The 27,965-nt window shown below is 36.8% G+C and overlaps 1 long non-coding RNA gene across 1 annotated transcript in view; it reads right to left on the bottom strand.

Moving 5' to 3' along the window:
* Positions 1-25,899, bottom strand: part of LOC129490511 (uncharacterized) — a 115,466-nt gene extending 89,567 nt beyond the window's left edge. The window contains exon 1 of the long non-coding RNA XR_008660270.1: positions 25,852-25,899. This is a non-coding gene — a long non-coding RNA (uncharacterized lncRNA). The remainder of the gene's footprint in view (positions 1-25,851) is intronic.
* Between the last annotated feature and the right edge of the window lie 2,066 nt (positions 25,900-27,965).

Here is a 27,965-nt window from a genome sequence, read left to right as displayed (position 1 = left end):
TTATTCTGAACAGTAGGTCTCAACAATGGGCTTAAACTATCCTGTAAACCATGCTGTTAACAGATGTGCTATTATCTAGAATTTGTTGTTCCATTTTTAGAGTGCAGGCAGAGAAGGTTTCACGTAATTCTCAAGGGCTCTAGGATTTTCAGAATGGTAAATAAGCATTGGCTTTAACTTCAAGTCACCAGCTGCAATAGCCCCTAACAAGAGAATCAGCCTATCCTTTGAAGCTTTGAAGTAAGCTATTGACTTCTCTTTTAGCTATGAAAGTCCTAGATGGCATCTTCTTCCAATAGAAGGCTGTTTTGTTTACATAGAGAATTTGTTGTTTAGTGTAGCTACCTTCATCTATGATTTTAGCTAGATCTTCCAGATGACTTGCTGCAGCTTCTACATCAGCACTTGCTGCTGCAACTTGAGCTTTTATGTTATGGAGTTGGCTTCCTTTCTTAAACCTCGTGAACCAGACATAACTTTTGACTTTTCTTCTGTACCTTTTTCACCTCTCAGCTTTCAAAGTGTTAAAGAGAGTTAATGACTTTGCTCCCATAACTTTTCGTTTGCATTCATAACTTAGCTAACTGTTGGGTACCAGAGGCCTAGCTTTGTCCTATCTTGGCTTTCCACATGCCTTTATCACTAAGCTTAATCATTGATAGCAAGCACTTAAGGGCATTGCAGGGTTATGAATTGGTTTAATTTCAAAATTGCTGTGTCTCAGAGAATGGAGAGGCTTGTGGAGATGGAGAAAGACAGGACAATGACTGGTTGGTCGAACAGTCAGAACACACAAAACATTTATCAATTAGGTTCACAGTCTTATGAGGGTGCAGTTCATGGCACCCCAAAACAATTACAATATTCACATAGAAGAACACTAATCATAGATCACAATAACAAATATAATGATGGTGAAAGAGTTTAAATATTGCAAAAATTTCCTAAGTGTGATACAGAGACACAATATGAGCACCTGTTGTTGGAAAACTGATGACGATTAGACTTGTTTGATGCAAGGTTGCCACAAGCCTTTAATTTATATCTTAAAAAGTCATCTGCAAAGTACAATAAAACTGAAGTGCAATAAAACATGATATCCCTGTATCTCAACTCAGTATCTCTAAATCTTTGTCCAATCACCCTGCTCTCAACTTCTTCTTTTTCTAAGTTCTCACTGCTGAAATTAAAGTATATCAAAACAAAAGCAGAGGAATAGTTTTTTACTTCTCCCAATCTCCACATATTCTTCTCCCTAATTTTATTACTTTTATGCAAGCGCTAAGTTTATCTTCTCTCCATGTGTCTCTCTTCCTAGTTTAGACCTTCATTGTTTTACTTATTTATTATAAATATTGATAGAATTTTAACTTGCCTCCAGTCTTGTTTCCTCTAGTAACCATTCTTAGTCATGTAACTCAATCTTCTATTTAGACACCAGAATGTGCTTGTGTTTGTGCATCTGTTTGTATTATTATAAAATACTACCCTACAACTCTGAATTGTGAAATCTCTCATTAGAGTACTTTCTTTTTCAAAATACAATTTGTGTCATGGCATAAAATATACTTTATGATAAAATTCCTGTCCACATTTTGATGGTTCACTTCTTGTGCTTGCTTATATTATATAAATACTGAACTACACCCCATTTTTTGTTGTACCATAAGCTGGGCTTTTACACCTGTATATTGAATTAATCCTCTTCCTACAGCTGTTTCATTTTTTCTTCATTATTTCATTGTCTAACTTGTCCTCATATTTCAAGCTACAGCTCAGTTTGTACTATTTTGAAAGTCTCCTATAATTCCCTAATATGAACTTTGATTTAAATGGTCTGTAACAATTTAGATGGTTTTCTAAGGATATTGATTGATGACTCTGAATTTAAATTTCTTCATCTGCAAATGAAAAGATTCTTCCATGAAGAAATAACTCTGAGAAGTTAAATGAATATGGATTATAAAGTTGTAAAGTTTCTAATGTGGTGCATGATGTTGTTTTCCAGTGGCAAGGATAAAATTGGAAATAAAGCTTTTAACAGAAAAGTTCTAGGAAATTGTGTGTTCAAATAGTTAGCCAGAAAATGTAGCTGTGGTTTGCTATGGCCATATATTGGAGATAACGCTGTCAAAATCTATGTTTAAAAAGTATAATTGAAATCATAACATTGGATAAAACTATTGAAAGAGATTGTGTACATGAAAATGGCAAACCCAAAACAGAATTAATTATAGAACTGGAAGGGCAAGTCAGGAAGTGAATAGAAGTATCATGGATAATAATAGCTCTGAAAAAAATAGACAAAAAAATAGGAATCAGGAGAGTCCAATCTCTTAGAAGATTGGGGAGAACAGAATTTCAATAAAAATAGAAGAGAATATAGTATCAGAAAATGGTGAATGCTCAAGGAAGGAAAAAGCAAAGAAGAACATTTGTTTTTGCAAATAGAATACTGGTGACTTTGGTCATGCTTTGTTAGCTAGGGATGCCCAATATGTGAATGAATCTGCTTAAGAAATGAATAGGGCTTGAAGGGTTGGAGACAGGCTTACAAAATTTTTACTGTGAAAGAGATAGTGGAAATGCAATGCTAGCCAGAGAGACGACAAATGAAAATATTTTGTTTGTTTGTTTTAGAAAGATCTATTCAATTTCACAAATTGGAAAGAGATTATGTTGCACAGAAATTAAATTAAATGAATGTATGGCATTGATACCATTTAACTTAAATCCTAAGATTCTTCACTGACAATTTTAGATTTTTGTTGTTTAGGACTCACTGCATTTTTTTCTTCTTTTTGTTGTTGTTTTTCAAACCTCTTTCATACACCTGGAATGCTACTTCAAGAGTATGCATACAGTTTCATATTTGGAAATTGTTCTTGAACTTTCTGAAGACTTTCAAATTTATAAGATGACTAAACATCAAAAACATATATTGTTTGTAAAAAAAATCTCTTGCATAATTTTCATAGCTGAAGAAGGAAGTGATTGCTAGTATATTCCAGAATCATCTTGTATCACATGGGCCAAATTCTCAAATAGAAAGTTTGAGGAGTTTTCTAAAGTCTAGAATAGCAAATTAAACATTACATAAACTATAATTCCATATGTCATCACAAAAGAGACTAGCCTCTGGAACATGTCCTTGCCCAGGCCTTGGTAACTGTGTAGAAGTGATGAGACCGGACTGTTCATAGTGAGAATCAAACATGTTACCAAAGCTTAGGATCTTTATATTTGTTTGACAGCTTATGTCTCTGTTGTAGGAAGTGCCACTTAAATTCAAAATACTAAATATGATTATATTTAACAAAGAGGTTGAGGTTGTCATTTTCATTTTACCTGAAAATATAATATAGGAAGGCTGAAATTTCTGTAGAGCAGTTTGTCAAATTTTAATGTGAGTATAAATCGTCTCTGGAATCTTTTAAAATACAGATTCTGTCTTGGTAGGTATGAAATAGAGCCTTAAATTAGTTACTTCTAATAATCTCCCAGGTAATGTCAATCATTTTGACCTTTGGGCCATATTTTGTAAAGCAACAGGCTAATACATCTTGATTATCTAAATGTCAGCAATCTGTACAAATGTAATAGAACACATTCAAAGAGGAGAAAACTATAAAGGAACAGTATTTTTAAGTCTCTTCCTACTCTTTTCTACTTCCCAGCCCTTGCTAAAGCACATCTATAATATGCCTAACATGCCACCAGGTGGAGTAGAGCTATGAATTCCAAAAGCCTGTTTAAGAATAAATAAAAGAAATAAAGAAATCATAAATACATCTCAATACACAATCTTGAGAATAATTTTATTCACAATCTTGGTAACAATTGGCACAGAGATGCTCAAGGTGCTATTTTCTCATCTACTACATGTTTTAACTAATGTTTAAATTATAATTTATTGGACAAACTTCATTCCAATTCCATTAATGACAACAACGATATTACCGATTCTGTACTAAGCTATTTCAATAATAATACTGCAAGGAAGACAATAGAATTATTTCTACTTTACAGATGAGGAAATTGGGAAATGGAGATGGTCAATGGCTTACCTAAGATCTTACACCTAGTAAAGAGGAATGATTGATCTCAAGGCTCAGTATGTCATGGTAATGCAATTGTATTTTATTCTGTAGGGTATGGGAAATGAAAGATGAATTCCTGTTTTAAAAAGGTCATTCTGGGTGCTGTTTGGAGGATGGTTTGAGATAGAGAAAGAAAAGAGGCAGGAAAATCAGTGAGGCAGTTATTAAACAATCCAAGTAGAAAACAATAAGGCTGGAACAAACGACTTGACTGAATATGGGAGAAACGCTCATATTCTGGGGATTCTAGGAATTTAGGTAAGACTGGATGACTGATTGGTCCCAAGATGTGAAGATAAAACAGACATCAAAGATGACTGATATCTTCTGTGGGCAACTAACTATATGTTGGCAGCCTGCATTCTGAATTGTTATAAGAAGGCCAGTTATGGGTTGGAAAAGATAGGGAAATGGCAATGATCAGTAAAGCTTTAGACATGCTAGAATTAAATTTGCCTCTGAGACTCAAATATAAATATCCAGCGAAGAGTGTGATAAAAGTGTCTGGGACTCAGGGGAAAAATCCAGTTGACTGGCAGATGTAAGAATCAACAACAGGAATATGGTAGATGTAGACACTGGATGGAAATGAAATCACCCAGAGATAATTTAGAGACTATAAAAAAAAATGTTTGAAGACTGAACTACCAACGTGTCTGATGTGAGGGTCCAATACCCTGTGAAAATTAAATAAACACAAAAAAATTAAGAGCGGAGAACATTTCAAAAGGAGGTTGTCAGCAGTGTTAAATTTTGAGTCAGATGATCATTTTAGGTGAGATTAAGCTATGGTAACTAGAAAATTTTTGTCTGTTATTAATTGCAGGCAGCTGACAGATGCTATATTGAAGTGGAATAAGGAAAAACTGGAATGACAGACTGTTGGGACCATGAATATTAACTACTAATTGCAGCTATAACAATGGAATAGCAAAGAAAAGACTATTTAAGATAGTAAAAACCTGTGTGTGTATGTGTGTGTGTATGCATGTGTGCTGTCAAAGAAAAATTGCATCTAAAGGGTTATATAGGCAAAGAAGACTTTATTCAAGTCTCTTGCAATAAGGGGTCAAGATTATTGCAATAAGGGACAGAGACCGAACAGAAAGACACTGAAAGAAAACACAGGAGTGCTTTTAAATACTTGGGTAAGCTAATGGAAAAACACTGGAGGGCATTAGGAGGAGGTTGGTCAATAAGATGAAGCCATCCACATTTGCTCATTGGCCCTTAAATTAAGCTCCTACTTTCCCCCAGACACTGGGAAATAGAGGCCCTGTTATTATCTTTTTTGATTATTACATTTCAAAGAAATTGTTCCCAGATCCTTGAAAAAGACATTTCTGTGTGGCATAAGATTCACATCTCAAAGGAGAAAGGAAATAATTTGTAATGGCAAGTTTTCTAAGTCAAATGCTCTACAAAAATAGAGGTAGGGATCCAATAGTCAGAAAGAGGTATGTCTCAAGTTTAGTTGGGCTGAGGGAAACCTTAAGGTGGTCTTGGACAGCGTATGTGTGTGTGTACAAACTAAGATGAGACATCTTAATCTAAGGGACTAGTACCTGGGTGGAAAGTTCTTTGGAATGAGTTTTCAGAGGAAACAAGATGGTGTGGGGGTCAAGATTTGGCAGGATAAGAACAATCTATTTCTTTATGTTTGTAAGAAAGCATGAGAGTGGGTGCCAATATAGTGACTTTTATCTAAAAAGGCAGAGGAAGTTCCCAGTGATGAGCCTAAAAATAATTTTACTTCAATAGTAACCTAAACTTAGGTGTGAACCTATTTAAACTATTTCCTAAATTCTCAGATCATGCACAAAGAGACAAAGGTTTTAGACGAGAAAAAAAGAGATAATTTTGCAGTTAGAGAGGCGTCTGATAGATGGAATAACTTTATAAAGCCCCAGGACAAGATGGAAGAGCAGGTAAGTGAGAAAAAGGAAAAACTTACAGGAAAAAATAAGGAATTTACAGGAAAAATAAATTAGTTAATTCAAAATATATGAGGCTGAAATAAATCAGAATACTTTACTGCAAAATATGTTTCTTTGACATATTTTGAAATGGCTGCTGCAGAGTCAGCAAACAGAAGTGGCCTTGCAAATCTGTCTTTGTGGGGAAAATTTGTATCTTTAGAGAATCTCCATTAATATAACCACGCCTCTCCTTTCTGTTTCTTTCTGGGATCCAGGAGAGATTGAGAGTCTGACATGTTTAAAAGTCTGAAAAGAAACATTTACCATCTGTCCTCTCTGAGGGAAGCTTCATCTACATAACAGTGTCACCTTTGATAGTCAAGCTTCTCCCTTACTTTCCGTGATAACCCATTTTGCCAATAAACCTGATTTATCAACATAACCTGTTTGGAGCCATGCTCTGTGTCTGCATTCTTTACTGTGGCCTCAGGATGGTATTGTAAACCAAAAAGTATCTGAGACAAATCTCAATCAATTTGGAAGTTTATTTGGCTAAGGTTAAGAACATGACCATGGCATAGCCCCAGGAGGTGCTGACAACGTGGACAAAGGAGGTCAGGCTACAGCTTGGTTATACACTTTAGGGAAACATAAGACATCAATCAATACATGTAAGATGTACATTGGTTTGGTCTGGAAAGGTGGGACAACTCAAAGTGGAGGCTTCCAGAGTATAGATGAATTCAAAGATTTTCTGATTGGGAACTTGTTGAGTTTGTCTAAAGACCTGGAATCAATAGAAGGGAGTATCTGGTTTTATTCTGAAGCTCCTGTGTATATACATTAAATAAATATGACTGCCTTCTCTCCTTTTAATCTACCTAATGCCAGTAATTTTTCAGTGATCCTTTAGGGGTTCAATAGCCATGGCCCCCACATGACCAACTAAGTGTAACCAGACTATGTGCAGGGAACATAGATGGTTAGGAGAGAGACAGACAAGCAATGAACAACAGATTGTGCAAAACAAAAAAAAACATTTGGTTATATTGGGATGAGGGTTACATAACAGAAGAGGATAAGAGAGCAAGTTTTTTTTCCTAGAACTGAATATTATACCTTTGCTTCCCATCAGAAGAGAAAATAAACCTGTTAAGCTGGAAAAAAGCAATAGCTGCTTAAAAAAAAATTGACCAAGCCCCTGACTTCTCCTGAAGCCTTCCTATACTGATTACCCTATGCCCATCACTGCAAGAACAGCATAGATCTGTGAAAGAAAAAGAACTAGCTTCATTTAATTAAATGATTTCTTTTTCTACTGTTTCCCTCCTTCTTGTCCCTGAGTAATGTAAGAGCAGGACAGAAGTAATTCAGGAAACTAGCGTTTTGATTATGTCACTAAATAATGTGTAACTTTCTACAAATTACCTAGGTTATTTGTACTATAGTTTTGTTATCTGTAAAATCAGGTGTGGGCTAGGATGTTCTCTAAGGGAAACTTTCATGTCTGAAACTTTGTGGTTCTTGCTATCTACATACCTAGGTATTAGTGCCACCCCATGACACCTTCAAAGAAGAATCTGCTTTTCTAAATATAGTACTTGTACCTAAGAACACTACGAAGACTATAATGTAATAAATTAAAATTAGGTTGTAAATCTTTCAGTCCTTTTGTTAACCAGTATTTCAACCAATAATCACTAGAATTTTTTTCCTTCCTTCTTTTTAGTCTCCTTATCTTTGAATAAAATTTGAAATGCACCTGTTTCAGCCTATGCCACCTAAAGATTTTAATTTTCACAGAACAGATGAGACTATATTTTCTGGTGTTACTCTTTTAACCAAACAGTGGATGAATATAAAATCTCTACCAAAACTGTGTACAAAGTAAATATAAATGTTTTAATGTTGGTAATGGTTTAACATAAAATCTGTGAATTCACTATGCAGGTTTAAAAAACAAGAAATAAAAACAAACAAAGAAACAACCACAAAACCCAAATAAAAACAAACCAAAAAAACCTTGAAGAATTAGCATAAACCATCAAACACTGTTTGAGTGTCCTTTGTAACACTAGATTACAAGGTGGTTAGTTAAAAATAGATAAAATAATAAATCTAGAAGAAAATTCTGTTCCTTTAGGAATCAAGAAAATAAGTTTTAACATGGTGGGCACATTCAATCCACTCTATTGCTTTAGGTTGTAGACCCATGAGAGGAGTATGAAGGCGTGACAAGTAAGCTTCAGAGGCTGCAATCACTTACGATCGTGCAGCTAGAAAGATTAAAAACAAGGCGTCCCTGAAGGGCTCAGAGTGGGAGACAGTGAAGGAAATAATTTGTTGAAATTGTTTAAGAACATTTCCTAAGAAAGCAAGCAAGCAAGCAAGCAACAAAGAAAGAAAGAAGAAAGGAGAGAGAGAAAGAAAGAAAGAAAAGAAAGACAGACAGAAAGAAAGGAAGGAAGGAGAGTGAAAAAGGAGAGAAAGAAACACGAGAGAAGAAGGAAAGAGAAAGAAAAGGAGAGCGAGAAAGGAAAGAAAGAAAAAAGAAAAAAAGAAGAAAAAGAAAGAAAAAGAAAGACACAAAGAAAGAAAGGAAGGAAGGAGAGAAAGAGAAAGAAAGAAAAGAAAGAAAGGAAGAAAGGAGAGAGAAAGAATGAAAGAATAAACGAAAGAAAGAAAGAAGAAAGAAGAAAAAAGAAAGAAAAAGAAAGAGAAAGAAAGAAAGAAATTAGCTGGGTAAGGTGGTGTGAGACTGTGGTCCCAGCTGCTCAGGAGGCTGAGGTGGGGGGCAGTTCTGGAGCCCAAGAGGTCAAGGCTGCAGTGAGCCATGTTTGTGCCACTGCCCTCCATCCTGGGCAACAGAGTAAGACCCTGTATCAAAAACAAAACAAAATCCTTTTCTTGCTCAATTTCATTTAGTAACATGGCATAAACTTTCATCCTTGTAAAACTGTTTTTAATTAAAATATCTGAAATTTTTTGAAGTGGTTTTAATTAAGATGAGCACAAATGATTTCAGCTATTATTTTTTATTACATACATCTTCTCTTTTTTTTGTATTTATAACAAAGTCATTTATAGTGGATTTGCCATTCAACTTGTCTTGGATTGTTTTATATAAAGATATCTACTGACCTTTCAGTATTTTCAAGCTTTGTTCATGAACGTTTGTTAGTATAGATACCTATTATGTATCCTGTGTTGTCTTGAATTATAGAGAAGAATATGTGTTTAGACAACAATTAATAAGGGCAAAATACAATGTTTATTTTATAATCTTATTATGGTACTTCTCAAGGATAAAGGCCTGTGAATGGTCCTGGCATTTCCCCAAAGGGTACAGCATTTAGAAACCTCTGGGAAAGCCATGTTCTATCAGTCCTACCTACTCAGTGCCCTTCCTTTCAGTAGCATCTCACTTTAGAACTATTCTGGAATCAGAGCTTCTCAAACGTTTGGAATGTAAATATTTCTGAAATGAATTATTTAGCCAGCTGCCTGCTTTACACACAGGATGAAGCACGCATCTTGACTTCTTTGGTGTAAGCCAGGCTTTTAATTTTGAGCTTCACCATAGTGCAGTAACACCCTGCCAAGCCAAGGAGGCCCTTCATCGAACATCCCCAGGTTCCCTGTTTACATCATTCTGATGGTTGTGCTTACTTGCTTTGATTCTGTAGTGGGATTCTCTCACTAGCACCCTTTGGTTTCTGTAACACTATCACTTTTTATGCCTTTCAGTTACTCTTTGTAATGTGAAAGGCTGCTATTAATGTGACTAGCCCAAGATCAACTAATACATATACGATAGGCTCTTGTATAATGGAAAGCCTTGAATTATTCTACATTTCGTTTGCTGCATGAATAAAAGCTTAAAATAGCTTAAGAACTTGTGATCTGGAACCACACGACCTGGTTCAAATTGTTACTCTGTCAGTAGTTATATGAAATTGGCCAAATTACTTAACCTCTATGTCCCTGGGTATACACATCTGTAAAATTGGGCATGAATAATATCACGCACTTAATAGGTTGTTATAAAAGTTACCTGAGTCAATATTTATCAAGTACTTAAAATGACATTTGTCACATAATAAGTACAAGTAGGTATTTTTATCTACTTAAGTTGTACTGAGATTTTTGCTTTTCTTCTGTTTTCCCAATGGTATTTAAAAATTAGAGCTATCAAAAAATGCTTCTGCTAAATCTTATTATTATGCTAACTAAATGTCTCTGAAAGTTATTTAAACTGCATGCATTAGAATTCAAGGAAAAGAAGTTCTTCTGAACTGTAAGTGATGAGCAGCTATAAGGCAACTTTAGGTAGTCGTCTTCTCTTACAGAATATGCTTGTGTCTTTTCCCTCACTAGATTGTGAACTTACTGATTATGTGGACTTTTCATTTCCTTTTGTGTTGTAAATTTTTATAGGATTTATCAATTTCAATGCCTTACTTGCACATGGCTTTCCTTCATGAAAAATTCTCCTGCCAGTAGCCCTGCTTTTCTGAAGGAACAAGCTAAACAAATGTTTTCTGTAATGTGAGTCCCTGCAGATATGGGTATATTAGTTATAAGATACAGCCAATGACCAAGATCATTGAAAAAGGTAGGATCGAGATATAGGCATATTGGTTAAGGACAGGCCAATTAAAGACTGATGATGTGACCTGGATACAAGAGCTCTCTCCAAATGGGAATGCTGATGATTAGCTCAATTCATTATAATTTTTTTTTAAGTATTTGAATTGGGAGGTGGTCTGCATGTTAGAGTCTCAGTAAGAGTTGAGGGAATAAATATAACCCCACCTTTTCTTCTTACTCTATTTTTAAGTAGCTCCTTAATTTTACTTACTAGTAATAATTTGAATAGATGTTTGTTAAAAATGTCTTTTAATACTTGTACTTTGAAACAAACAATGAGACATGAACAGGCAACTCATGATGCATTAGTCTGTTGGTTTAATTCCTTAATATATAAAAAGCTTTTGAGTGAAAATATTTAACCAAATTCCTGACACAACTATATTCCATGGCTGCCCTTCTACCTTTCCATGTGGGGATAGTAAGATCCTGAAATTTTTTTAAGAATGTATTTTATTAACTAATTCAATTTATTCAATAAAGTTTGTCCTAATCAGAGATTTTATGTCTTTTGGTCAGGTCTGGTAAATTGTACCATTTCAAGAATTTGTTAATTTCATCAAAATTGGCAAATGTATTGGCATATAATTATAAACAATTCCTCTTATTATGTTTTAAATATTTATAATATCTTTAGTTATGCTATCTGTTTTATTCTTTTGGTAACTTGGGTTTTCTCTGTTTTTCATGAAAAATCTTGTAATATAATTTTGAATAAGTATTATCAACTAAAGTCTACATTTTACTCAGATTTCCTTGATATTTACCTATGTGACATTTTCTGTTCAGAATCTCATTCAGGATAGTTTATTACATTTCATTGTTATGTTTCATTATTCTTCTACAGTTTGTGACAGTTTGTTAGACTTTCTTTGATTTTGATCACCTTGACGATTTTAAGAATAATGGGTGGTATTTTGTAGGAGATCCTTTATTTGGGATTTGTTAGATGTTTTTCTCAAGATTACACTGGGATTATGGGTTTTGGGGAGGCAAACCATAGAGATAAAGTACCTTTCTCATTGACTCACTGTTGATGTTAAACTTGATCACCTGGTTGATGTAGTGTTTGTCAGGTTTCCTCTCTATAAAGTTACTCCTTTTTTCTCCTCTTTCCATACTATATGCTTTTATAGGAAGTCACTGTCGTCTACAATATGGAATAGGAAGTTAGGCTTCACCCCCTTAGAGGCTCTCTTAGTATTCCAGTCCTTGTCTTTTAGTTGGTTTGTGCTGCTGTAACAGAACATCACAGACTGGGTAATTTGTAAAGGACAGAAATTTATTTCTCACAGTTCTAGAGGCTGGGAAGTTCAATACCAAGGTACTGGTATCTATGAGGGCCTTCTTGCTCTGCTCTCACATGGCAGAAGGCATCACATGGTGGGAGGGCAAAGAGAGGATGACAGAGACCACACCTAAAAACTCTTTTATTAAAGCATTAAATCCAAACATGAAGGTGGAGCCCTCATGAACTAATCACCTCTTAAAGTTCTCACCTCTTAATATTGTTACAATGGTGATTACATTTCAACATGAGTTTTGGAGGAGACATTCAAACCATAGCACCTTGTGATTAAATTTAATGAAATACTGCAACGCAATTCAGACAGGACTACTGGTGGTCCAAACCCTTTATGAATTTGCCTGGCTTGGGTCACCCCACCAGTTAATAAATGATGATGAATACTGAGGGCAAAGGGAAATATGGAATGGGTAGTGGAAGGAGATAGTTATAAATAAAGGCTAACAATCACATGACTAGTTACAGAAACTAGACCTGTAACTTATATGAATTTTTAAAATTTAATTAAAAGGATGCTATTGCATATGTGTGCAGCAAATCTTTGTTTTCTACCCACCTTTATCCTCTTATTATCTAACATAAAATGTATTGACTACATCATGTATTTGAATATTGTACATACATTTACACTGCATTTAAGTTATAGGCTATATAACTTTACAATGCATTTAAGTTATAGGCTATAAAGGAAAAGATTAAATGTTGTTATGGACTTTGCATCATTTTCCAGGGAAAGACTTAGAGCATTTTTTGTTGTAGGCAGGATAGTTATTATCATGTTAGGTGGAAGTATGAATTTGCTCTTTTTTTATTCGTAGATTAAGTATGATGTAAGGAGATGAGTATGGGTGGCACACTGACAAAGGGCGGACATGCGATGGTTAATTTTATATCAGCTAGCCTGGTCCGTATGGCTCAGATATTTGGTCAAACCTTTTTCTGGATGTTCTGTGAAAGTGCTTTTAGGATAAGATTAACATTTAAGTCAGTAGACTTTGAGTAAAGCAGATTATCCTTCATTATGTGGATAGGCCTCATCCAATCAGCTAAAGGCCTTAACAGAACAAAGACTGACTTCCCCTGAACAAGAAGCAATCTTGACACCAGGTGGCCTTTGGAGTTTGTTCTTGACTCTTCCCTAGATCTCCAGCCTGCTGTCTATTACTGCATATTTTGGTCTTGCACCTCCACAGTTGCATGAGCTGATTTCTTAAAATTTCTCTGTCTCTCCCCATACATACATATATATGTATATCCTATTTGTTCTGTTTCTCTGGCGATCCCTTATGAATACAGAGCCCTTAATATATTAATCATATTTGTTTTAAATTTTCTATCTGATAATTTCAAAATTAGTGTCCTATGAGAGTTGGCTTTGATGATTGCCTTGTCTCTTCAGGCTGTGTTTTTTCTTGCCTGTGGCATACCTTGTAATTTTTAGTTGAAAGTTGGGTATGTTATATGAGGTAATAGGAAACTGAGATATATAGGTCTTCAGTGTGAGGATTTATATTATTTTGATGAGGATTTGGGCTGTATTTAATAGTTATTCCAGCCACAGACACCAGAGGTTTCAAATTCATCTAACATCTTTCTTTCCATCTGCCCTCCTTATCTTGGCCCTCCCGAAGTGCTCCTCTTCAGAGAGTGTCTGCATCTTGCAGCCCTATCATTCTCTGTTCAGCTATTGGTGTGGTTCTTGGTGGTATGGTGATAAGGTGTGAGGGAAGAGGGGTTTCTAGAATCTTCTGATGAAGTCTCAATCTTTGATTGGCTTGTGTCTCAGGGCTGCAACTAAGAGATGAGAGAAAAAGGAACGAGTTAGGCAGAGAGCTACAGCAAGTCCTTGGTCGAATTCCTTTTTCAACAAAGGAACAGCTTGAAAGACCAAGCTGCAAGCAAAGATAAAGGGGCTAGGTCCACCATAAAAATGCCTTTTGTATAACCAACAAGGGTCACAGACAAGGGGAGTTGCACAGAACCAGGCACGTCCATCCATCCACAGTGGAGAACTGCACCCCCTAACACATGCACAATAAGGGAAATTAAGCAACATGGAGTAACTTAGGCTAAGAATCTGCATGCACACGAAGTCCTTGCCCGTGCCTATGGCCTGAATGGTATTGCCTAGGTTTTCTTCTAGGGATTTTGTGATTTTAGGTCTAAAATTCAAGTCTTTAATACACCTTGAATTGATTTATGCAGCCATAAAAAAGGATGAGTTCATGTCCTTTATAGTGACATGGATGAAGCTGGAAACCATCATTCTGAGCAAACTATGGCAAGAACAGGAAACCAAACACCACATGTTCTCACTCATAGGTGGGACTTGAACAATGAGAACACAGGGACACAGGGTGGGGAACCTCACACACTGGGGCCAGCCAGGGGGTGGGGAAAGGGGGTAGGGATAGCACTAGCAGTTATACCTAATGTAAATGACGAGTTAATGGGTGCAGCACACCAACATGGCACATTTATACATATGTAACAAACCTGCATGTTGTGCACATGTACCCTAGAACTTAAAGTAAAATAAAAAAAAAGAACCCACAGAATGAGAGAAAATATCTGCAAATTATGTATCTAATAAGGGATATGTCTCCAGACCATATAAAGAGCTCTTATAAATTATCAATAAAAAGTCAACCTAAAAAAAAAAAAAGAATCTGCACCCACACTAAAAGGACAGGAAGGAGCTGTCAGGAATTCGCACCTTATGCAAATGAAACACTTAACCCTAACCAGTTTTTTATGCCTTATGTAAATGAAACACTCCTCTCTACTAACCTGTTTATAAAAGCCTTTGTATGCAACTGTAGAATGGCAACCCCTTTTTGTCTTCACTGCAGAGAGCTTTCTTCTTTCACCTATTACATTTTCACTCCATCCTCACCCTGTGTTCATGCTCTTTAATTTTCTCTGTGGTGAGACAAAGAACTGGGGTCTCACTTCAAACAATAAAATTGAAACATTCTGGTGCATTGGCAAGACTGCAACGTAACTTTTCACAAATGTTTTTCCAGTGATGTGGCTTGTGCATTCCCTGTCTCTTACTCCCTACTTTGGCCATAGTATTCCAAATACAGTTCCTGGTATCCCTGATTCCTGCTAATTATATTTTTCCTCCTCTCCTTCCTTTTCCTCCCCACATTCATCCCCTCACCTCCATAGGTGAGATAGCAAGGCTGGAAAGAGCTGTGGTATAAAGTAATTTTCTCAGAACTGTTCTCTGGGCAAAGTCCTTTTTACTGGAGATTAGACCTTCATTATGGGGAAGGTTGTGGAGATATTTTACAATGGTTACTGTTTCTCACCTCCTGCCAGAAATAGGAGGGGATCTTTCTTGGATCCTTATCGTGAGAACCAGATAGGGTTCACTGAGGGAAAGCATGGGATCCTGGTGGCTCCCCTAAGACTGAAACCCCCAAAACTTTGTGTCTCTCACTCTAGTCTTACACTCAGCCATCATCAGTAGGAATACATCATAACTGACATTTAAGTTTATGGCTACAAGGGCTTCTCTTCTGGATAAGCGGATCTTGGCTGTGGTGTCTTTGTTTTTACCTGTTCCTCCAGGTTTTGCAGTACCAGTTGGCCTCACAACTGTAGTTCTGTGATAGGTTTGAAAAAATTAGTTTGTCTGAACTTTTCTCATTTTAAACACAGGAATGATGACTACCAAGTTCTTTACATGATGGAAATAAAATAGGAAGGGCTAGGAAATATTTTCCTGTGGTCAAAGAAACAATTCTGAAATAATTTAGTCATTTCATTTTTGTTGATGTGTGGTTTACAAACCAGCTTATCTTCAATTTTGTGCATTTGAAAAGAATGTAAATTCTGTATTCTCCATTTGGGGTGTCGTATAAATGAGATCAAGTTTTTAATCATGTTGTTTAAATTTCCTAAATCTTTACATGAGTGTTATTCATTTATTCTATTATTTATTGTGTTGAATATATTTATGAAGTTGACTATTTCCATTTTACTACATTTCCTGAGGATAAAGCGTTCATGCAACAGCAACACATATCTGCATATATTGCATTATGCATATAATGGCTTAACTATATGCAGATTTGCAATTACTATATGTGTTGCTGTTGCATGAACTCTTTATCCTTAGGAAATGTCCCTATTTACCACTACTTATAATTTTTTACTTCAAATTTTATTTGTCTGATATTTATATAGCAACTGAACCATTCTGCTCAATGCTTGTTGGCATGAATTTTTTCATAATTCTACTTTTGGTCTTTCTTTGTCTTCATACATTTATGGAAAAGGCAATTGCATTTCGTTTCTGTTTACTAGTTTATTTTAATCAATTTCCATCATCTTAGCCTCTTATTTGGAATATTTAGTCTCTTTACATTGCTAATTTTTCTGATTCAAGATTTAAGCCACTTTTGTGTTTATTATTCCTTGAGTTCGTAGACACTTTTAAAACCCATAGGTTCGTATCTTTCTTCCATTGTGGAAAATCCTTGTTCATTATCCCTTTAAATATTACTTCTATCCCATTCTCTCCTCTCTTTCTGGGAGCTCAATCACACATATGTATGAACATTTCAAAACCACATCACAAGTCTTTACACCCTTATCACATTTTTCATTTTTGTCCTTTCTGTGGATCTGTTTATATATGATGTATTGATCTATTTTTTAGCTCACTAATATTGTCTGTACTATTTCTGATTTATTTTTAAATCAAATTTTTAAGTTCCATGAAATGTTATACTTCAAGTTATGAAACATTTTATTCTTTTGTCTACAAGTAATATTCTGAGGAAATTAGTATTTTTCTGCCTCATATTCTACTCTATTTTCTTCTAAATCTTGTCTGATGACTCTAATAGATGGTCAAATTTATTTTGTTTCTACTGTCAGTTTTTCTCTTGTTTATCCACCATATGATCCTGTCTCTTCACATGCCTGGTAATTCTTGATTGAATGCAGGGAAGCATTGTTATATATCATGCTATCTTTCTCCAGCAAGAGTCCACTCTTTCCTTTGTAAGGAGGAAGCTGATTAGGTTAACTCAATCAGGTATGAAGCTGAGGCAAGGCTGGGGATTTGTTTTGGTAAGAGCTAATCTACCACTACATTGTTCCTTTGCTTATACAGAATGTCAAGGCATTCATTTTATGTGTTCACCAGGATGCCTCTCCCTGGAAGAATCTAACCTCTAATCTTTTCTCTTCAGCACTAGAAAACGATGGTCTAATTTCCTGAGATAGTACTGTTAGCCCTTTGACCTCCTGTGCTCTGTAGCATAGGAATTTGATAAATGTCTTGAGGTGTAAAGTGATTGTATGTACCAATTTTGTTACTCCAGCTCTATAAAACCACTAAAAATTCTCCTGGTCCTGCTGGCCCCCAGCTGGAGCCCTCTGTCCAGACAAAGCCTAGACTCTAATCAATTTGCCCTCACCAGAAACAGAAAATATCTCCAGGGAGGAAATGGATGCGGACAATCAGTGTACCAATTTGTAATTCTCACATTTCAGAAATAGTCCCTTTTATTGAATATTGCTTCAAATATTTCTGATGTTTTTAAACATATATCTTTAAAAAGTTTTTTAAAAGTCTTTTCCTGCATGTCTGCTGGACACTTTGCCATTATATTAGGCAATAGAAATCTGTTCATATAACCACCACCATTTGGTACCTCCAAGCAGGGCCTGAAGCCTGCCCTGACCTAGGTCTTTTGGTAACCAGTATCTTTTCTGGTTCTCCTTATTATTTCCCTTTGCATGATCCTCTCCAAAATTAAATATATTCATGCCATTCTTTCATTATACTTATTGAATTTTTTAAAAATCTTTGCTTCAAAGTATTATTCAACCACAACAACTATTTTCTAGGCATTGACTAAAGGAAAAAAACCACGATCTCTGTATTCCAGTAGATAAATCTATGTATACGAAACAGTATATGGCTATTCGACATCTCACTTTAATCAACATTACTTTCACCATGACTACTCCTCATACTGCAACATACTATGTGTGTTAGGCTGTTCTTGCATTGCTGTAAAGAAATAACTGAGACAGGGTAATTTGTAAAGAAAAGAGGTTTAATTGTCTCATGGTTCTGCAGGCTGTACAAGAAACATGGTACCAGCATCTGCTTAGTTTCTGGAGGGGCCTCAGGGAGATTTTACTCAAGGCAGAAGGTGGAGCATGCATCTCACATGGGGAGAATGGAAGCAAGAGGGAGTGGGAGGAGATATTTAATACTTTAAACAACCAGATCTCCTGAGAACTCACTGCTGCGAGGACAGCACCAAGGCTTGCAGCATCTGCCTCCATGAACCAAACACCTCCCATCCAGTCCCACCTCTGACAATGGGGATTGCATTTCTACATGAGATTTGGGCAGGGACAAATATCCAAGCTGTATCACTGATGTCTCAAATTATACTTTTGTTTTCTAAAGGTATAGAGCTTATTTTGGTCTTACTGTCTTTAGTGTATAGATCATATTTCCCCGCTCTCTATATAACTCTTATTCTTCCTTCAAAATTCTGCTCAGTAAATACAGCTTTAAATCTCATCTCTTTCTTCCTCTCATTCTTCCGTATGCTGATTAGGGAAAAATAATCCTTTCAAAATAATACGTATTTCAAAAATTCACAATTGCTTAGGAAAAATAATTATTTCTTCTACATATATAACAGTTCGTAATTTGCATCAAATTCCACATAATAGCTAGAATAGAATAGCTTCTATTAAAAGGTAAATGGAAATCATATTTTTAAAAAGTATTAGTTAATCTCATTATGTCCTTGGTAGTAATTAATCTAAGTCACACTTGGAAAAGTATGAATAATTGCCAAATACATTAAAAATTATATTTCCTTTTCTTAGCAAATTTATATAAAATATCTATTTACAGCAATATACTTAAATAGATTATTCTACTGAGATGCAAGTCATATTGAATACTAACTTCTCGGGCAAAAAAGCAACTATCTTCAATTTAACATATGGAGTAGCATTTTAAAACTTACCCTAAAACTTATTTACAAAATATTTTTACCTATTAATTGGAAGACCAGATCATTGCTACCACACTAGTAACTCCCCCTATTTTAGGTGTCATATTTGTCTATGAAATCAAATGCTTTTTGTAATATGAATATCTTTGTTCTCAATAAAGTGAGTTCTGTGGGTTAAGTTCTGTGGGTTGAACAAAGTTTCTATGTAAAAAAGGCTAAGTTTTTTTTCTTTGCCCTAGCAAAAAATATTGTTGAAAATTTATATTTTTAATATTTTGTTACATCCAATAATTTGGCAGGGAGGTGGGAGATGGTGCATCTAAATCAAGTGTACATTCCATAGCTCTGTTACATATACAAGGGGAACTACTGAAACCAGGTCATGTAAAGTTAAATTATTGCTTATTGGAAGAAATTAAAAAGCAGCAAAACAAAACAAAACCCACAGTGCACGTATTTCCCCATTGTTCCATTGTAACACAGAGAGATATACTTTAACTGGGTATTGCTGAACCAGTTGAACCGTAGAGAAAGCTTCAGAAGAGGAACTGAATCCACATAAAACTGCATTATTTGTAAAGAAAGCAGGGCAGAAAACATCTGGGAGACTGGGAGCTCCTTGGTCTAGAAAAGGGATTTGTTAAAGAAGGGGAACTTCTGAAACTCAGCGCTTCTATCAAATTGTTTTACTTTGAGCTAACTCAGGTTTGCTGTGGCAGCTCCTTGATAATCAAAGAAAGGGAAAGCAGTGAGCCTTCAGGGCATCATTCTGATCTTTATATAATACTGAATTTAATTTAAAAACCTCTAAAATGCAGTTTTGAATAATTTCATAGTGCAAAGATGCAAAGTTATGTTGAGTAAATAAGCACATGTATAAATATATGTTCAACATCTATATCTCTTTGACCAGATTCGTTTAGATTAAGGTGTTTGGCTAATTTATTATTTCTAGTTCATTGAGGATTAATTCATTTATGAAGATAAATAATTTTCATTGTGATTGTATAAAAGAACAAAATGGAAGCAATGTAATTAAAATTCGCTTTGGAGATATTTTCAATAAAGGGAAATTGGTTATTAAAATTTACAGTATAAATAACAAATTAGATCACTTTGAAAAGAGAGGTTTGGAAGGTTTTCTTGAAATTGTATTATGCATGGCAAGTCAGTTTCAATAAGATTGTATATATATTTATATATATAAAATATTTTTTAAAACCGTAACAATTTTGGGTATAATTTTATTTAATAAAGAATTACATTGCTTCATTCACATACTAAATCTAGGAACTCAGATCACTTCTGAGCTCTGCATTTTGTTCCAGGCATCTGGTACAATAAGATCACTAGAGTGTTGCCATTGTTCTTACTTCCTCTTTTTCTCCTACCAGGTTATTTAAATGCTCTCCCATTCTTGAAAAATACAAATTGTATTTTCTTTTGTATAGGCAGACACCCCCATTAGAAAGTTCCCTTAAATTGATATTTGCCTCCCTTCTCAATCCTCAATTCTAGCAAAGCTAATTATCCAATCTTGGCATCTGTGAAGAGAGCTCTAGCTTCTGAACACAGTCTGCAGAAAAGTGATCTGTGCTGTCACAGAGATAGTAACAACTGTGTATTCCAGGAGTTCAAGGTCTGAGAACTTTTAGGACAACCTTGATTAGTCATGAATTGCCAACTCGAGTTCTAGTTTCTTTTCCATGTTGGTGTCTAGGACTTGGAAATCTTTACAGCATTCTGTGGCCACTGAGAGGGCATTGGAGGATGTTCCTACAGATTGTTAAATTACACAAAGTGGTTTTGTTTTAGGCTATTTTTAGAGTTTACAATGTCACCAAATAAATACCATTACAGCTCTAGCTCCAGTAATTTTTCTGATATGCAATGAATGCTTTGATTTTTTTTCCAAAAGTGCATTTTACAGAATGTGTTAACTCCAACTATGGTAGTTCTTTGGTCTCTTTGTATTGCAATCAGTGGAGGGCTTTTTTTTTTCTCCAAACATTTATTTTAATATCTATAAAAGATGTCTTTTCAACGAAGTGGTGGACCCTGTCGTTGAATGTAATGTGTCCTTTATTTTTTCAGTGTGAGAGCTGATAATAGTTTTATCAGAAGAGAGTAATATATTGAATTTATTTTCTTTCTTTTTAACAAATATTTTCAGATTTATTTTTGAAAATTTTCTACCGGATGAATTTAAACTATTTTTTCTTTGCATCCAAAATGCAAGTTTTGGGATAAGTTTTCTTATTTCTTAAACTACCACAGGGATTTTAAGAAAATACCATAAGAGTTTTAAAAGCCAGTATTTTGGAAAGTGTTCTGCCACACCTCATGTGCAGATCATGGATATGAAGCTACCCATGGCAGAAAATTAATAGACCATCTTAATGACCCTCTGATTTTTCCTGTTGCTCAAGCAGCTGACTCAATCCCTAACAACTATAATTAAACAGAGCAATATGTCAAGGAAGATAGCTGTTCTTGTTAATTTGGTAAACCACCATATTCGCTTTTCCTATTATGGTCTGTGGCTGACACAGTCTTTAGAGCTTTTTGCCAAAGCAAACTGCCAGGGATTAAAACTCTAAGCAAACAGCCTGTAGAATACAGTTGAAGATGCTGGAGAATTGTGGCATCACCTCACTATTTTCAGTTTTGAAACTAGATGTTCTTGGGACAAATACAATAAAGAAATATGATTATGTTTTTAAGTTGAAAAAAATACCACAAGTTTCTATGTTGTTGTTTTCTGTAACTGAATCTCACAATGGATCAGTTGGAAGCTACTCTTTCATAATACTGGAGAGAGGTGCTCCAAGCAGTTTGTTCACCTGAAAACTATTATCAGGTAAGTCAAATTATCTTGTTAAATGGACACCTCCTATTCTTTGGTGCCCTCACAGCTTTCCTCCATTGTAGCCCTCACCTATAGTCCACTTTGAGCAGGCAGGTCCTTCCTGTCTGAAAACCAACTTACACGAAACAGAAATAGTTTAATTCGGAAACAGGACTAATGCATATGCATAGGTGTGAACATAGAGCAAAACACTTTGCAGCACAGTTACCAGGTAATGTCTATGTTTCGGTTGTGGTAGGTAAATAGCAGTGACAATCAGAAGAAGGTTAACACTTTCTAGTTAAAATAACCTCTAAGAATTTACACACTGAATATATACAATTGCTGAGCTGATGTTGCAACTAGAGGTTTTATGACATCCTTATCTTCTTGATTGAGATTTTCACAAATAAAATGAGAATTATAGCCAGGCGCCGCAGCTCACGCCTGTAATCCCAGCGCTTTGGAACGTGGAGGCGGGCGGATCACGAGGTCAGGAGATCGAGACAATCCTGGCTAACACAATGAAACCCCGTCTCTACTAAAAATACAAAAATTAGTCGTGCGTGGTGGTGCGCGCCTGTAGTTCCAGCTACTCTGGAGGCGGAGGCAAGAGAATCACTTGAACCTGGGGGGCAGAGGTTGCAGTGAGCAGAGATCGTGCCACTGCACTCCAGCCTGGGCGACAGAGTGAGACTCCAAATCAAAAAAAAAAAAAAAAAAAATTACAAAGCCCACTTCTTTCTGACTACACAGGTATGCAATTATTATGCCAATTAATTTACAAGCGTTGGCCGGGCGCGGTGGCTCACGCTTGTAATCCCAGCACTTTGGGAGGCCGAGGCGGGCGGATCACGAGGTCAGGAGATCGAGACCACGGTGAAACCCCGTCTCTACTAAAAATACAAAAAAAAAATTAGCCGGGCGTGGTGGCGGGCGCCTGTAGTCCCAGCTACTCGGAGAGGCTGAGGCAGGAGAATGGCGTGAACCCGGGAGGCGGAGCTTGCAGTGAGCCGAGATTGCGCCACTGCACTCCAGCCTGGGCGACAGAGCGAGACTCCGTCTCAAAAAAAAAAAAAAATAATAAAAAAAATAAAAAAAAATAAAAAAAAATTTACAAGCGTTAATAGTTAATCTCCTTTGTTTTTACTCCTCTCGTTCTTCCTTATCTGTAAAATTTAAGCTCCCAGGTAATGACAAGTGTAGTATTATTTATTTTCCTTCTTGTCTTCTACTACCACAGTTTGCCGTCCAGCTATTAGTTAATTTCTAACTTTGCTCATCCCAATTTTTAAAACCAGAAAATAAGGCAATTTTTGGGTGTAGAAATATGTTCTACATCTCTTGAAATATTAGAACTCAAAACCAGAAACTCAAAAAATTGCCCTCTCTCTGTGCAAAAGTTTGTGCTTAACTTTATGTTAAAAATCAGAGCTCCTATGCTTTGTCCCATTTTAAAAACATCCTCTTATTAAAAACCACTTTATTAAGGATGTTCCATTACAGGAGAAGAAAACTGGCTCTCTAAACGAAATATATGTGTTTCATACATTTTCATTGGCAACGGCTGGACAGGAAAATCAATTTTAATGAACATTTTCTGGGCATTTCTGGGTCATTGTGACTGTACTTTGGTTGTAAAAGCTAGAAAAATGTGTTGGCAGACACAAAGTGATACATAAATTTATTTTTTATAAATAATTTTAGAAATGCTGCATAAACTTTCATCCCTAGTAAGATAAATCTCCCATAAAGCAATTTTATAATACCTGGTATCCTGATTGCCCAAGCAATAGACTTGTATGAGTAATGAGTGGCTTATTAGTTATGCCACTGTGCACTTTAATGTTTCTTAAGTAACCTGGATGAAAAGACAAATTTTAGAAAATTTCTCCAGAGAAAAAATGTATGTTTGAAAAAACTTGAAAATTGTGTATGTATGGTATCCACTGAAAGCCAGATTTGAACCTTTTACATTACTCGGTGACCTTTTCACCGAAAGAACAAAAGTGAAGACATTCAAAGACAATAATAATCCAAAAACAATAACCGGCGTTCAAAGACAATAGTCAGCCAAATGATTGAGTTGCTTTTCTCTAACTCCAAATATCTTTTGGTCTGTTTCAATCATTTTTGGACACTCTCTGTTTTATTGCTCCAATTTATTGTCATTGCTATGGAATTAAACATATAAAATGCTCTTTTTAAACCTAAGTTATTGGGGTGATATTTCAGAGTATTGCCAAGAAGGCTGTAGGATCAATTGGGGAAGATTTGATGATTAGAAACCCAGTGTCAGACTTGAAATTTTTAGGCAGCTGTTAACTTTCCAACCAATCTTTCCAATTCATCCATTACTTGGATCAATAAAAAGAACCCCAGGAAAGAGAGCATCTGTTTCACCACTTTATGTCACCTGCTCACCCCTGGACTTCAGATGGACAAGACGCTTCAAATATGGAGCCACCCTACTCCCACAAAATGAAATGTAAAAGAGAAACGAGGTGTGATGTAAGGAAGTGTGGTGAAAAGAAAACTGTCTAACCAATTAGCAACAGCAGTATCCAACAACCAATATTCACTATGCTCAGTTTCTGAGGTGCTGAGCTTAACAATATGTTATTTAATATTAAAAATACTCAGCTGCTTTTTATTTTGCAAGGGTGAGATTTCTGAGTTTTAAATTATTTATCTATTTAGAGAATCAAGTAAGAAGAATACAAATGTCCTTTTGTATCACCCTAAACAAGAATCAATAAAATAACCCCCCGCCAAATGCTTTGCTTGTATGCAGAATCTTTTGCTGTTTACAAAGCATTTTAGCACCTATTATCTTATTTGTCTCTATTCAATCACAGGTTTAGTGGTAAAAGCATGGCTTTTTGTATTATTTTACAGATGAAAATGACTCGATAATCAGAAAAATAGCTCTAAATGTAGAAAGGGCAATTCGAGAAATAGAAACAATACTGTCTTGTTTTCACGGAGGTAGGGGAAAGAAACAGAGAGGGCTGAATCAGTAGGCGCTGCATGAGCCTCTAGCGTGCTATGTGTTTTCGCAGTTACTGAAGTGTTCATGCAAAGACAAGTCACAGTCAGAAACGTTTAGGGTGGCTTGGCAAAAAGACAAGACTTTAAATGAAGAAAATGTTATATTCAACCTTTAAATCACTTGGCTAGGCAGGGTGCCATGGCTCACGCCTGTAGTCCCAGCATTTTACGATCGCTTGAGGCCAGGAGTTTGAAACCAGCCCAGAAAAAATGGCCAAACCCTGTCTCTAGAAAAAAAATTAACTGGACGTGGTAGCATTTGCCTGTGGGCCCACCTACTCTGGAGGCTGAGGTGGGAGGGTCATCTGAGCTGGAGGAAGTTGAAAGTGTAGCGGAGCGGAGATTACGCCACTGCCCTCCAGCCTGGGCACAGAGCGAGACTCTGTCTCAATAAATAGATAAATAAATCACTTGGACACTTGGATACACGAAACTTTGGTCTATTTTTTTTTTTTCCATCCAAGAAGTCCGTGTTAACCAGCATTGCTTTTATAACCTTCCTTGCATGCTGAATATATTCTGTACTCTTTCAGCATGTTTGTATTTTGTATACTATATAGTCAAAATTTAATATGGAGAGTATTTTCCAGATGAGAAAATATAAATCTATATCCAATGTATTGTTGAAGATATAATTTCAGATGGTAGCCAAAACCCAGAAATGATTACTTACGCTTGGCTGATTAGTCAGAAAACAAATTTCCAATCTTTCTGGGATGTAAGACTAAAATCCAAACATTTGCTACTTTTAAGAGAAAACTGAATTTCTCCTTGATGTTACATAACATAGAACCAAATACATATTTACTTTCAAGCAGATATATAACTGATTTTGCAGAGAAACTACCTTTCTGATCAAGTTTCAATTTTTAAAGTTTCTAATTTCAGTATGGAGTAGACACAAAGGGCTATTTACAAAATTTACATAATTTAGAAAGAATAATGTTACAATGATCAGCAATGTACTTACCACTGAATTTAAATCGAGACTATTATCATTTTTGAAGATCCTTTATGCCCTGTTCCTCTACTTCCTTTCTTCTTCAGAGGTAACCATTATCCTAAAGTTTACACTTTTCATTTTTTGCTCTTCTTAGTAGTATTATTGTGTCCGAAATTGGTGGGTTCTTGGTCTCACTGACTTCAAGAAGGAAGCCGCGGACCCTCGCGGTATTACAGTTCTAAAGGCTGCGTGTCTGGAGTTTGTTCCTTCTGATATTTGGATGTGTTTGGAGTTTCTTCCTTCTGGTGGGTTCGTGGTCTCGCTGGCTCAGGAGTGAAGCTGCAGACCTTGGCGGTGAGTGTTACAGCTCTTAAGGCGGCGCGTCTGGAGTTGTTCGTTCCTCCTGGTGGGCTCGTGGTCTCGCTGGCTTCAGGAGTGAAGCTGCAGACCTTCGGGGTGAGTGTTACAGCTCATAAAAGCAGTGTGCACCCAAAGAGCGAGCAGTAGCAAGATTTATTGCAAAAAGCGAAAGAACGAAGCTTCCACACCGTGAAAGAGGACCGAGCAGGTTGCCACTGCTGGTTCGGACAGCCTGCTTTTATTGTCTTAACTGACCCCACCCACGTCCTGCTGATTGGTAGAGCCGAGTGGTCTGTTTTGACAGGGCGCTGACACAGGGTGCTGATTGGTGCATTTATCATCCCTGAGCTAGACATAAAGGTTCTCCACGCCCCCATCAGATCCGTTAGATACAGAGTATGGACACAAAGGTTCTCCAAGGCCCCTCCAGAGCAGCTAGACACAGAGTGCCGGTTGGTGTGTTTACCATTCCTGAGCTAGACATAACGGTTCTCCACGTCTCCAGCAGACTCAGGAGCCCAGATGGCTTCACCCAGTGGATCCTGCACCGCGGCTGCAGGTGGAGCTGCCTGACAGTCCTGCGCCGTGAGCTCGCACTCCTCGGCCCTTGGGTGGTCGATGGGACTGGGCGACGTGGAGCAGGGGGTGGCGCTCCTCCGGGAGGCTCCGGCCGCACAGGAGCCCACGGAGGCGGGGGAAGGCTCAGGCATGGCGGCTGCAGGTCCTCAGCCCCGCCCCGCCCCGCGGGAAGGCAGCTAAGGCCCGGCCAGAAATTGAGCGCAGCGCCGGTGGGCTGGCACCGCTGAGGGACCCAGTACACCCTCCGCAGCCGCTGGCCCGGGTGCTAAGTCCCTCATTGCCCGGGGCCAGCAGGGCCGGCCGGCTGCTCCGAGTTCAGGGCCCGCCAAGCCCACGCCCACCCGGAACTCCAGTCGGCCCCGAAGCGCCGGCGCACAACCCTGGTTCCCGCTCGCGCCTCTCCCTCCACACCTCCCTGCAAGCTGAGGGAGCCGGCTCCCGCCTTGGTCAGCCCAGAAAGGGGCTCCTCAAGTGCCGCCAAAGTGGGAGCCCAGGCGGAGGAGGCACTGAGAGCGAGCGAAGCCTGTGAGGACTGCCAGCAGGCTGTCACCTCTCACTATCACATATGTTAGTATTATTACATGTCACATATGCTAGTAGCCCTAAGCACTTTTTTTTCATTTTTTTCATTTCTAACTTTATAAAAAGAGAATCACAATGCATTCATTCTGCATTTTTTTTTGACTGAGCATTCTTTTTCAGATTTTTGCTCTATGGTACTTATAATTCTTTAATTTTTCTAGCTGGGTAGTGTTATGAAAACAATAATTTATTTATCCTTTCTCATTTTTCCATTTATTTGCTAACACAAAATGGAATATTGTGAAATTTTTGGAGGTGTCTCCCAGTGCACATATGAAGTTGATCCTCTAAGGTAAATACCTAGGATTGGAATTGCTGTTTTATTGATATTCGCATCTTCAAATTTAGTATGAAAATGCCTATAATAGTTTGTGTTCCTGAGAAGCAGGCCATGAAACAACGAACCAAGTATGAGTAGTTTATCTGGAAGGTGATCCCAGAAGAAAGAGATATAAAAGGAAACAAATTCAGCTAGTTCAAAACAATTATTCAGCCAGTAATGGGTGAATTTTCAAGGAAGTTACCATTGTGGATAACTGGTACTTAATGCTACTGAGACCCTGTCATAATCAGTGTAGCATGTGGCTGGGCTTCAGAAATATCCAGTCTTAAGTGTGAGG

This window comes from Symphalangus syndactylus, chromosome 9, assembly GCF_028878055.3.
Source record: "Symphalangus syndactylus isolate Jambi chromosome 9, NHGRI_mSymSyn1-v2.1_pri, whole genome shotgun sequence".
Taxonomy (NCBI): domain Eukaryota; kingdom Metazoa; phylum Chordata; class Mammalia; order Primates; family Hylobatidae; genus Symphalangus; species Symphalangus syndactylus.
The sequence above is the reverse complement of the archived record's forward strand: the minus strand, read 5'-3'. Positions and strand labels throughout refer to the sequence as shown.